This window comes from Cyprinodon tularosa, unplaced genomic scaffold (genome assembly GCF_016077235.1).
Source record: "Cyprinodon tularosa strain WSP-4 unplaced genomic scaffold, ASM1607723v1 ctg634, whole genome shotgun sequence".
Classification (NCBI taxonomy): domain Eukaryota; kingdom Metazoa; phylum Chordata; class Actinopteri; order Cyprinodontiformes; family Cyprinodontidae; genus Cyprinodon; species Cyprinodon tularosa.
The window spans coordinates 822,581-836,110 of record NW_024039379.1 but is presented as its reverse complement, the minus strand read 5'-3'; the positions used below and the strand labels follow the sequence as shown (position 1 = coordinate 836,110).

At 39.0% G+C, this 13,530-nt stretch overlaps 1 pseudogene; it reads left to right on the top strand.

The window, feature by feature from the left end:
• The window catches only part of LOC119798741, a 171,762-nt pseudogene extending 170,597 nt beyond the window's left edge, over positions 1 to 1,165 (top strand).
• The last annotated feature ends 12,365 nt before the right edge of the window (positions 1,166 to 13,530 follow it).

Sequence of the window (13,530 nt, the reverse complement as noted above, 5' to 3'; positions counted from 1 at the left end):
TCAATCTGTCCATCAATCACTCAGGATTCCTTATCAAAGTGTGATTGTGTTTTTTCTTTCCATCAGATTCCTGTCAGATCGACATCGACACAAACACAGTGAACAGAAGACTGCAACTGTCTGAGGACAACAGGAAGGTGACCTATGTGCAGGAGCTTCAGTCCTATCCTGATCATCCAGACAGATTTGATAACTGGCCTCAGCTGCTGTGTAGAACTGGTCTGACTGGTTGGCATTACTGGGAGGTTGAGTGGAAAGGAGGAGTCGATATATCAGTGAGTTATGGAAGAATCAGGAGGAAAGGAGAGAGCAGAGACTGTTGGTTTGGAAGAAGTGATCATTCATGGAATCTGAGCTGCTCTGATGGTGGTTACTATGTCTGGCACGATAAAAAAGAAACACATGTTGACCCTTGCTCCTCCTCTTCCTTTTCCGCCTCCTCTAACAGAGTAGGAGTGTATTTGGACCATCCTGCTGGCATCCTGTCCTTCTACAGAATCTCCTCTGACTCTTGGATCCACCTCCACACCTTTAACACCACATTCACTGAACCTCTATATCCTGGGTTTGGGCTCTGGTGGTCCAGTTCTGGTTCCTCAGTGATTTTGTGCTGAGTTAATACTTCCTTCATGTACAAACATGTAATCCATTATTTTCTTTATAAAACTCTTCTAAATTATTTCTTGGGAACTTCTTCCTCTCCCAGTCCTTTCAAGATCAAAGCTGGGAATAATTCAAAATCCACATTTTTTTTTTTTTTTACATGTTTCCAGTCAAAGCTCTAAACTGCATATCAGGATGTTTCTATATATTTTTTTCCTTTTATTCATGAGTCAGATCTAGTTTTTCTTGCGATCATTGGACTAAAACTTTTTATATGTGACTTTTTAACATAATCAAAGCAATTTATAAAAATATGCTGACGTGTTTTTTAAGATTGATAAATACTGATGGATCTCCCAATACTTCATTCAGTGTTTAAATCACACGCAGTGCAATAAGGAGGCTGCAGAGGGCAGTATGATGTCACTTCCTGGTGATCACATAGCTGCAGCTTGAAGCAGTAATCATGGATGTAATAACTGAAATAAAGTTTGCTGAGTTTTATAAATTAAACTTTAGCTCAAAATAAACTTTTTAAGAAGCTGCTTTTCCTAAAAAAAAAAAGATAAAAATAAAAAAAGGGCTCTAGCGGGACTAATCTATCTCCAAAGGTCTTATCCGTTGAGCAGCAATGCAGTTTTTTTTTCTAAATTTTACCCAATAGATTGCTGCATTGGTAGCTACATATATGCTCAGCTAGCATCCGTTAAATCTCTATCTTTTAATGTTCTTATGTTTTAATCTCTGTGAAGCGCTTTGTGACTCTGTGTCTGCAGGGCTGCCAACTTTTCACCAAACCTTGGAGTGAGATTTTGAAATAATTTGGACCTGCAGCCCTATCAGGGTTAGATGAGGACAGGCGCAGCTATAGGTTGGAGGTTTTTCAGAGGATTTAACTGAAACAAAGCTGTTAAATGTTGAATTTTTATAGCACAGTAAATGAAACTGAGTAACAATAAGTGAGCTGTAGTTATTTGGAAAATTTTTCACACAATATACATAATTTTCTATATTCTGGTTTATTTTTATAGAATTGAAGTAAAGAAGTATGGCTCCTAGTAAAATACTTGCATCTTCAATATACTGTAAACTAAGAATTTCACAACTTTGTTTATTAATTATTTTATGCAGTTCAAGTAACATAGCCAATGGAGAACTAATAAGTTATTGGATTACTCGAACTAATACAGGAACCATTGAAATCAAATCCTGTGCAAACTACACTTTGTATGAATATTTGGTACTAGGCTAAGGATTAAAACTTAATAAAAAACGTATTATCTTATTATTAATTTTTACAATTAACAAAACAGTTAAATAATTCTGAGCTTCTAGGAGGCTGTAGATTCTATAAAAACTCTCCATGACAGGAAAGAGCACTTCTGTGGATGTTTGATTTTGGTAGATGTGATGGAAATTAAGTTTTTAAACATATTCAATGGACCAAAAAATAAGTATAAATGAATAAGATAAGTAATAATTGTCGTATTCGTGCTTGATAAAGACCAGACATTGTATAATGCTCAGATACTTTTATTGAAGCATCTTTTAGAGGCCTGTTTACACAGCATGTTCACAGGTGTGTCATTTTGTGTACATTTTACTTTTTATACTTTATATATATATATATATATATATATATATATATATATATATATATATATATATATATATTTTTTATCCATATTTTTATCCTAAGTGTATATATTAGTATATTTTTTGCATGCCTTATACCCCAGTGTTTTTAGAGATTTTTATAATTTTATTTACCTATTTCATATTACGGTATATGTTTCATGTTGCACGATTGTACCATAAAAAATTCCTAGTTGTGAGCTCCTTCACTAACAATGGCAATAAACCTGATTCTGATTCTGATTCTTGGGTGGCTGATAGTGCAGTGGGATGTGGCAGCGAACTGTATTACAATAAGATTTTCATTCATCTTTGTATAATAATATAGTTTTGTTGTTTCCCATTTAAAATAAAGACCTGGTAAAAATGTAATCTTTTATCCTAATCCCACTTCAAAATATTTAAAAATGGGCAAACATTACTAAGCTTAGCTAAGCAAGATAGATCAATCATTTCTTCTGCTTATTAGAAAGACGTAGTTTTGGTCTAAAGTTCAGTGAAATTTAGAGGATTTATTTTCTATTGATATTTTTCAGGCTCCATATTCCTAAAACTCTCAGATTCCTCAGAGCTTAAATCAGGCGTGAGGTTATCAGCCTAATCATTTCTGCTAAGGTGGTTCAGCTTAGATGATTCAGATGGTAACTCAGGGTGACTGAGGAACGATTTGACTTTTTTTATACATCTTAGAGAAGCTCGGTTGAAAATATTGTGAAAAAACAATGAATGCAAACTTAGCAATCAATGGAGAGAAATTGTGTGATCACAGAATTTAGACACAGACTCAGAAATGCACCTTAAGACCAAGAAGTTAGCAACTGAAACTGAGCCACAGCATTAGAAGGTTTGATGTCTCTAATTTAAATCTGGTTGGATTGAAAACCTTTGGAGAATCCAGCAGTGAAGAGAGGAGCAGCGCCTCAGTTTGAACAGCTCTGGGAGAAGAATAGAGATGCTAACAGGGAAAAAGTTATCATGGTGCAAAGACACAGACTTTCCAAACCTTATGGATCAACCTGGAACATTAGAACTGGGTGCAGCAATGAAAGGTCAGAGCAGAGAGAGCATCTATTTCCAGATGATCATAAAGGTCAGGGACAGACATTTTTATTACAGCAAATCTGACATTTTTATCCGTTTCCCTCCATGTGAGCATAAAGTGGATATTATTGCCTTTTTCGGTATTTATAAATATATTTTTCTGCAATTGAACATTTTGTTGTACGATTGAAATTTATCTGTTTTACATCATTTCTAGGTTTTTTAATTAATCATGATTAGTGTTTGTTTTATCATTTAATTGTCTTCAATGTTAGTAGAGCTGTACTTTTAACCTGCGCCTGTAAATAATAATAAAGTCTTTTTTTTAAAACAGCCGTTAGACATTTTTGAAATAGTCTTTAGATTCAAATGTTTAATCTTCCCGTTAAACATTTACTGCATTTCTAATTAATGTGGATTATTGTTCAATAAACTGATTTTTTCCCTTCATTCTGTTCTGCTCATATTTCTATAAAAGTTTGTTTCAATATTTTTTTTTCACAACCAAATGACTTGAATAAAGGTCTTATTTACGATAAAACTTTTGACTTCTTTCTGAGATGTTTTAGAATGTCCAATTTTCTTCTTTAGTTAAATAAATCTTCTCTTAATTAGAAATAACTCCTCTGTTCAATTTAAAAGGATAACAATTAAATCTTATACGCTGCTATAAAATATGTACCTTTTTTATTTTTTTTGTATTTGTTAAAACATGACCTGTGCGTGGGAAAAAAGTATTCAACTATTCATCCTAGTCAAATAAACAAAGATCGATGGATTTGACTCAGTCGGCACATTTATTCATATCTTTGCAAAGAGAGAACAGTTCATCATACAGCCCTAATGGCACAGCAATCTGCTCTGTTCTGATCTGGGCAGCATTCTTTCCTCCTTACTAACAACAATGTAAAGTAGTCAGAGTCAAAACTAATTACAGACACTTTGGTTTAACAGTAACATATTATGAATAAACCTGGAGAAAGAATCTAGTTTGTTATGGAAGAAGCTATGTCTGCTCTACAAACACCATCCTGCAGAGAATGGTGTGGCCTTCAAGGTGAAACAGGCTGAGTGAAAACTTTTATAGAGAGTAAATAGGATGAATTAATATAGAATAGAAGAGAGATAAAAAATTTCCGACAACATTGTAATATTAATTATTGTTTCATTATCATTACTCACACATTCTTTATTTTCCTTGTCAATGTTACTTTGTGTTTCTATTTTGAAATCTGCTTCTACTATGCCTTCCATAGAATTGTAATGTTGTTATTGCCTTACTTGTTTGTACTTACTTTGTTTAAATAAAGTTCATTAAAAAAATCTTCCTACGTCACAGTCAGTTGCACTCATTGGTCAGAGCGTTGGCCAATAGGCACAGACATGACTTGATTGGAAGATTGTTGTTCCCATTAACGATCTTCCAATGTTTTATTCATCTAAATTACACATTTAATCTCACATTTAATCTGGTTTATCAGGCTATAAAACAGCAACAATATTTTAAATTAGAATTCATTGAACTGTATAAAGCATTGTCATGTTATCTTTTATGAAATCCATTAAAACATAATGTTAAAATGTGTTTTCATTAACGGTCAGCAGGGCTCTATAGGAAAAAATAAAAAAAATAAAAATCTGACCAAAGTGGAGTTTACTGATTAAAGTCGTTCTATTGAAGCCTGCTTGAAAAACAATTTCTGATTTTCATTTGTTTATTTTCATAGTTTATATTTATTGCGTTTTTTAGATTTAGATCATTTTTATTGTGGATTTTTCAATCATAAACTTGAGTACCGACAAGTTTGTCCACATGTGATGATACAAGAACAATCATCCCCCCCACAGCTTGAGGCTCAAAGGAACAAACTTTACCATTTCCAGGACAAACAGTTCCTCTCTAAACCAGAGGGTGGCAGCACAGATACTCTCAGGGGAAATCTGTTGACTAGATTTTTCTGTTCTTAGTATATTAGCTAAAAAAAAACTTATGACAAAACTGTAGTAATAATTCAGATATTCACACAGAGGGTTAAAATTAAATGAGACATAAACAGAAGGGACTTAGTAAATGTTTCCACTGTGAGATCAATAAAGTCAATCCCTTTCTTTTCAGAGCCAGGTTTATGTTTTATGGGGAAGTTCTAAATCTCTACTCTAAAAAAAGATTCTTCTATGAAATTAGAGATAAAGAACCACTTATCAACTTATTCAATTCAGAACCTTAACGTTTCGAGATGAGTATTTATGTAACAGATACTAATTTCATGCAGAGTACACAAACAACTTCTAACCCTTTCAGTTTTACCAGACTCCAGTCTAACCAGTCTGACCAGTTATTGTAGCTTTTGTTCTCATTACTGATGCCATCATGGAAAATTTTCCGTTGAACTTTTTTCTCATAAGGATTTTACCAAACTGCCTCTGATTTCACAGCAGATGTTCTCCTGACTGGTTCTACACCTGGAAGAAAAAACACAAACCAGTTTAGCCTTGACATCAGCCATGATGCTCCATCGCTGTTTGTTACTTTTGACACAAACTTAGCTGTCCAGGTGTGTTGAGCACGCAGTCAGGTTCTGGAGGTTTGGTTTAGCTAAACTCTACTGCTCAGATCCTTTTGCAAGTTTTCTTCATTTCTAGTTTGAATTTTGTCTTGATTAATTTTAAACCTTGTTCCTGTTTTTATTCTGTTTTCTGATGTTTGAAGAAAAAGTTTCCTTTTATTTTAGCACAGAATTTCATCTGTTCAGGATGATTAGATTATTGATTAACCCGAAATCAGCCAACATCAGGAACAGTTGACATTTCTTTGTTTTCTTTACTGGATTAAGTGAAACTTCTTATTTTCAAGTATGGAGCCTTGCGCTCCTCCATTAAAGTCAGGGACGACTTCTCCCAGCTACTTCCTGTGAGTCATTTCAAAATAATACACAACGATGTCACTGTTATTGTGCGTTGAATTTAGTCAGAGTTTTTATATAAATTTTGTCTTTGTAGGATATCATCAATTTGTAGATTTTTCATAATTTTAAAATAAAATATTTCCTGATGTTCAGTCAGAGACTAGAAAGGTGTCTCCATGGCTCCATCTAGTGGACTACTGGTAGAATGCAGCAGCTGGTTGTAGTCTCCTTCAATGTTTTTATTTATTCTTTCATGATAAATGTTTTTGACATATGCCAATTAAATCAGATGATTATCTTATCTTATCTTTCCTGATATTATACATTAAACAATTAAACATGAGCCAGGGTGACCATTCATATAAATACATATTAAGTAAGGTAAATAAATCAAGTGTTTTTGCAGCTTTCTTCTTGCTGGAATCTGAGACGTTAACAATGTTTTGTTCAGGCTGTTTTTCACACCCCAGAAAACATGGAGTATTAAAAGTAACTTTAGATTTATGTGTCTGGTATTTCCTTAAGCATATCAATAGATTATTGATAAAAATTCTGTTTTCTGCCACATTTGTCATGGTCTCCCAAACTGTATATTGTAACGCTTATTTAAGGCTAGGCGCCTGACTGCAGCCAGTTATAATAGGCACTCAGATAGGTTCGCCTATGGAGCCCGTGGGTGTGAACAAAATACCATTAGACAAAAGTATGCTTAAATTATTGTATTCAAGTTTGAGTTTTTTTTTTCATATATATAGGAAGATATGCAATATTAATAATATTTATAATAACAGTGATTTTCTATAATATAACCAAAAACACGACAAGGGGGAAAAAAAAAAGGACAAACAACTCAGCAACAAAAACAATAAACCCTTATGTCACCCAAGAGTTTCCTTTTTAGTCCATTCATGAATCTAGAGTGATTCAACAGTTCATCAATCAATGTCCGATTGTTGTAGGGTTTTTCTTGTCCATAACCCAAAGCAAATAAGTTCAGAATGAGAAAGTAACTTGGTTCATGTAAATCCTACCGCGAAGCTGCGGTGATCCGGTAGCTCGCCATCCTGACGTGACACAGGGGGTGAAAAAAACCTGACCGTCGAGCGGTCGACAGAAAACACTCAGTTAAATCCTTCGGCCGTCTTAATAAGCCTTGATCCAGCCGTATTCTTCTATTAGTTTAGAAGACGCCGAGACGAGCAGCTAGCCACAGCGACAGCAGCAACAGCTATTCAGATCTGAGTCACCTGTGACCCGGAACTTAAAGGGTGCTATCAATTTGACCCGCCAAAATAAAATACGGGTTCTTATTTTATGCAGGTTACACCCTCCCCTCCTGATCCCATGTACGTCCTCGTACATGCACCAGGCTGGCAGCAAATGGGAGGCTGATTGGAGTACGGAGCAATGAACTGTTCTTCTTCATCTTCTTGAAGGGCGAAGGAGAAAGCAGAGCTCAAACCGTGAAGCAAAGCCTGAATGCTTTTCAGTAATGGTTTGCCAGGTTTAGTGTACTGTAATCGATCAGGTGGATTTCTTGTGCGGCTAGAACGTCTCAGAGGTTGGTCTTCACTGTCCAGAGATACTGAATCCACTGGTGAGTGAGGTTCTTCAGTATGGCTGGGAATGTCAAATATATCAGTTTCTTGTGTGTCATGTTCTGCATTGTCAGACTCTGGAGTATCAGGATCTGGAGAGAGTCTTCCTTCAGCTCTGGAGACTTCAGCAGGATTGAGTTGTTCAGAGTCAATTTCAGGTTCCTCACTCTCTACTGCTAGTTGTTCCTCTTTAACAGTCATAAGTTCCCCTTCCACAGGTTTGGGTTCATCATCCTCAGCATCACTGTCCTCTTCAGTTACAGGCACTGGAGATTGTGTGATGGGAACAAACTGTTCAGTTCCTGGGACAGACTGCTCGACAGGAGGCAGGTCAATATCAATTGTAAATCTGACAGGTTCAAAAGATGATGGAATGTGCAAAGGTGGATCGACTAGTTCTTCCTCTGATGGACCCTCTTCATCATCAGGAGATACTGGAGAAAACACAGGAGATTTCCTTTTAGCTCTGGTAGGCATTTCTTCCTCAGGAAAAGGTAAGTATCCACATGGCAATAAAAGGTCTCGATGCAGGGTTCTTAGTGGTTTGTTCTGGCCTTCCGGTCTGACTGTGTACACAGGAAGATTGCCGGCTTTCTTCACAACAATATACACAGACGACTCCCACTTATCTGCGAGTTTGTGCTTCCCCCTTAGTCGCACGTTCCTTACTAGGACTCTGTCTCCAACATTTAGTTCTGATGCAGTAACTTTCTGGTCAAATCGGGTTTTGTTACGCTGCATCACTTTAGCTGAGTTCTTACTGGCCAGTTTGTAACTTTCCTCCAGGTGGGACTTTAACTTTTGCACATACTGCGTATGGGAGCAAAATCCATCCTCATTTAATGGCAGTCCAAAAGCTAAATCCACCGGTAGGCGTGGTTGGCGTCCGAACATCAGCTCGTAGGGTGAGTATCCCGTGACATCGTTCTTTGTGCAGTTGTAAGCATGCACTAGTGGTTTTACAAAATCCGTCCAATTAGTTTTTTTCTTTTTCAGATAATGTTCCCAGCATGTCCAGAAGCGTTCTGTTAAAACGTTCCACAGGATTTCCTCTTGGATGATATGGTGTGGTCCTTATTTTGTGAATGTTGGCCATTTTACAGAGTTCTCGGATGGTTCTTGATTCAAAATCTGGACCCTGATCACTGTGCAGCTTTTCCGGAATGCCATAATGCATAAGGAAATTATCCCACAAACACTTAGCAACGGTCTTAGCTTTTTGGTTTGGAGTAGGCACAGCAATGGCATACTTTGTAAAGTGGTCTGTTATAACAAGGATGTCTTTGATTCTGCGATCCGGTTCTACAGAGAGGAAATCCATACACATCAACTCCAAGGGGTGAGTGGTTTTGATGTTGACCAAAGGTGCAGCTCGTTCTGGTAAAGATTTGCGTCTCACACATCTTTCACAGGTTCTGATTTTATTGACAACATCAATAAACATCCTAGGCCAGTAGAAACGGGAACGGACTAAGTCTATAGTTCTGTCAATTCCCATATGACCCATTTGGTTATGCAGTTGGTGCAGCACAACAGCTCGATACCCCTCAGGTAATACTAGTTGGTACTTTGTTTCACTTCCCACTTGTCTCCTCCTAACGAGAAGGTTGTTTTGGAGCTCCATTTTATTTACTTCTCGGAGTAGAAGGGGCAGTTCAGGAAGTTCTTCCTTCACCGATGGTGATGGTGATTCTCCTCGTTCCAGCTGAGCTATGACATGGCGGATAACAGGGTCGTCACGCTGCTTAGCTGCAATGTCATCTGCTGAGAATCGAGGAAGTGAAGGGGAGCTGAACTGTTCATCGTCAGTAAAGCTGTCAGGTAGGCTGTTGACATGAGTGGTCATAGACAACACCAGAGCGTGGTCAAGATGTGCACCTGGGCTATACACCAGGTGACGGGCACAAACTGCTTCGATGGTGTGCTGATCAATGGAAACATAATCTGGTTCGTTGAGGTGATGCTGAACGAACTTCAGGACTCGTTCATGTTCCTTCCGGGAGGTAGGATCATCAGACAGCTCACCATGAGGTCGTCGAGACAATCCATCAGCATCCATGTTCTGCTTTCCGGCTCTGTAGATGATCTTGAATGTGAATGTTGACAAAGCTGAAAGCCATCTGTAACCGGTAGCATCAAGTTTTGCTGAGGATAATAGGTAAGTCAGTGGATTGCTGTCTGTGACAACTGTGAACTGAGCACCATAAAGATAATCATTGAATTTCTCTGTCACTGCCCATTTCAGAGCGAGAAATTCCAATTTGTGAGCTGGATACTTGGATTCACTCCGCGAGAGACCTCTGCTGGCATATGCCACAACTCTGTTCTTTTCGCCCTGCTCCTGATACAACACCGCACCAAGACCGGTAGAACTGGCATCGGTGTGGAGTATGTAGGGTTTTTGTGGATCAGCAAATGCCAATACAGGGGCAGAGACTAATCTTTCGATTATGGTTTCAAAAGCCTTCTCACACACTGGAGTCCATCGTCCTCCAAATGGTGCCTTGGGGTTCAGGTAATTCTCTGGCTTTACCGTTGGCTTCAGTCTCTTCTGAGATGGCGGATAACCAGCAGTCAGGTCATGCAATGGCTTAACTATGGCTGAATATCCTTGGACGAAACGGCGGTAATATCCAGAGAAACCGAGAAAAGACCTTAGCTCTTTTAGGTTTTTGGGCACTGGCCAGGAGGTAAGTGTTTTGATCTTATCTGGATCTGTCTCAACACCATTCTGGGACACAACATGCCCCAGATACTTCACAGATGTTTGAAAAAACACACACTTCTCAACTGACAGCTTCAACCCAAAATCCTTAAGTTTATTGAGAACTTTCATCAGGCGCTCTTCATGTTCTTCCAAGGTAGGTGCAAAAACGATTAAATCATCGATGAAAACCAAAACTTCTTTTAAATTTAAGTCTCCCATGCATTTTTCCATCAACCTTTGGAATGTACTTGGGGCATTGGTGACCCCTTGCGGCATGCGGTTGAATTCCCAAAACCCCAATGGACATACAAAGGCAGTTTTGGATTTATCCTTTTCCTCCATTTCAATCTGGTAATAGCCCGACTTAAGGTCTAACACAGTGAACCACTTTGATCCAGAAAGGGCAGAAAATGTATCTTCAAGCTTGGGTAGAGCATAGGCGTCCTTTATTGTTTGAAGATTTAGCTTCCTATAGTCTATACAGAGGCGTACACTGCCGTTCTTCTTGCGTACAACCACAATTGGAGAAGCAAATGGTGAATCAGACTCGCGTATTACTCCGGAATCAGAAAGCTCTTGCAAATGCTTTCTTACAGCATCAATATCCTGAGGGTGGATTGGTCTTGGCCTTTGTTTGAAAGGAGTGGGATCAGACAACTTGATTTGATGTTTAACTTTGTCTGTCCGGCCGAAGTCCAGCTCGTGCTTTGCAAACACCTCAGGAATACTGTTGAGTTTCTGGATGATTCGCTGCTTCCATTCTGGAGATAAAGGTGAGTCTCCAAAGTTGTATTGTGGTTGAGATGGTTGTAGGGACTCTGTAGACTGGGTTGAATTGTGGACTGTTTGCTCTTGTGAGATCACACTCTGGAAAGTGCTGATTTCTGCTATGACTGCTCGTGCTGGAATATGAATCTCATGGTTCGACTCATTGCTCACAACGACTGGCACATGACACGGCCGGTGTTGAGGCAAGTCAATGAGGCAGGTTTTTACCATGAGCCCACCAGGGAGGGCATAGGAACTCGGATGTTCCAGGAGGACTTGTTTTTCTCCTTGCCACAATCTTGAAGCTAAGCACCCTTCTACAACTGTGGTCTGCCCAGCAGTAATGATTAGGGGCTGACTAGACTGCAGGGTGACAGTTGCAGTAAGTTCATTCGAACTCTGGGCATAGCGGTGTTGGAGGATCTTATACACCGCTATATAACCAGAGACTGTAGGTTGAAATGACTCGTCAGGGTGAGTGTCAAAATGTTTGCTGTAAGCAACATCTAAGGTATTTGTGCCAATGAGAACCAGATGTTGAGATGGCTTATTATCAGGCACAACAAGAGCAAGTGTGTCAACTTCAACAGGTAAACCAAACAATTCAGGTGGGAAGGTCATGTTGATCTCTACATATCCCAGGTAAGGCACTGTTTGTCCATTTGCTCCTTCTATTTCCAACAGGTTGTTTATTGGTTTGATTTCATGGTCCCTGAGGTAAGTATTGTAGAAGGAGTAGGGGATAGTAGTAACCTGTGAGCCAGAATCAAGGAGGCAGTTAAGCTGATCTCCTTTTATCTGAACTTGGCATATGCTCTTTGTGCCGATAAGACCTTGTGGCAGTGTTCTTATCCTGCGTTCTTTGGGACTGTTCATATACACAGCTTCTGTGTGTCCCACTACAGGAGCTGTTTCTAGTTTAAAGATTTTGAAATTTTGGCATCCCATGCTTGTTGCTTCTGGCGTAACAGTTTCTTTTTCTGCTCAACCAGACTGGGGTTTGCTTTATTTGTGCAGGAGGAGGAAAGATGGCCGTCTTCTCCACAATTAAAACAGTACCAAGGCTTGGGCTTGGTTCGTACCTGAGGTGAAGAGTAGGACTTGTTCTGTCTTGACATGGACTTGAATTCAGCTGGACTCTTCCTGGACAGAAGTTGGGACATTTGCTGCTGTAGTTTCTGAAGCTGTTTTTTCATTTCTTTCAGCTCTTCATTGGACGTAGAATGTCCACAAGAACAGGCACTTTGGGACTGAACGTGAACTTTCTGTTTAGACGTTCCAATGTGCTTTTTCATAAGTGACTCTTTAGCATGTTGCCTATCTTCTTCTGTCCTGAGTAACAACAACAAATCAGAAAAAGCTGGTGGGTTGTCTTTCTTTTGTTCCAGCTGTAACTTTGTGATGACAGTGTTATCCCAACACCCACGACAAAACTGTTTGAGTAAATGTTTATTGATGTCAGCAGGTGAAATTCCTCCTTGCTTCACAACAGTGTTGAGGGTGAGCAGAAGCCTTTGAAGGTAAGTGGATGGTCGTTCCCCTGGATTCTGCAGAATGTTTAAGTACTGTGCAAACAATTCTTCACCGTCCTGCACTGTTCCAAAAGCAGAATCTAGTACGCTTAGCAAAACTGTTGGTACTGTATGGGGGCTCAAACCTTTGACTAAATCAGCTGCAGGTGATGACAAACTCTCTGTGATTCGTCTAGTGACATGTAGTGCAGAGAGACTGGGATCAGCAAGCAGAGACTCAATCTGGGAACGCCAGGACTCAAAATCAGCTTCATGACTCGGCTTAGGAAACCTTCCTGAAAAAGTACGGAGACGAAGTGAGGTTGGACCAGTCAAATCAGTATTTCGAACCACATGTTCAACAACAACCCGTTGTATCTGAGGTGGGTTAAGATCATTGGTAGAAAGCGACAGTCCTGGAGCTGGTCCAGTTTGCTTTCGACGAGGTCGTGCTCCCTGGCCCGAGGATGAATGAGCAGGAGGAAGTGAGGATAATGATCCTAAGTCCATTTGCACTGGCTGTGCAGTAGTAAATTTATCCACTTCCTTTTCCTCTTTCACCTTTACTCCATCCTCTTCCTCATCATCGTCGTAGTCATCATCATCATCATCATCATCAAAATTTTCATCTGCTCCTGCTGCATGCAGATGTTGGCCTATCTGGCTCATTACTGTCTTCAGAACATCTTCAAAACGATGGCCGCTTTGATCAGCAATTTTCCTGAGCTCAGCGATGTAGTTGGGCTGATGTTTGCTGCTGC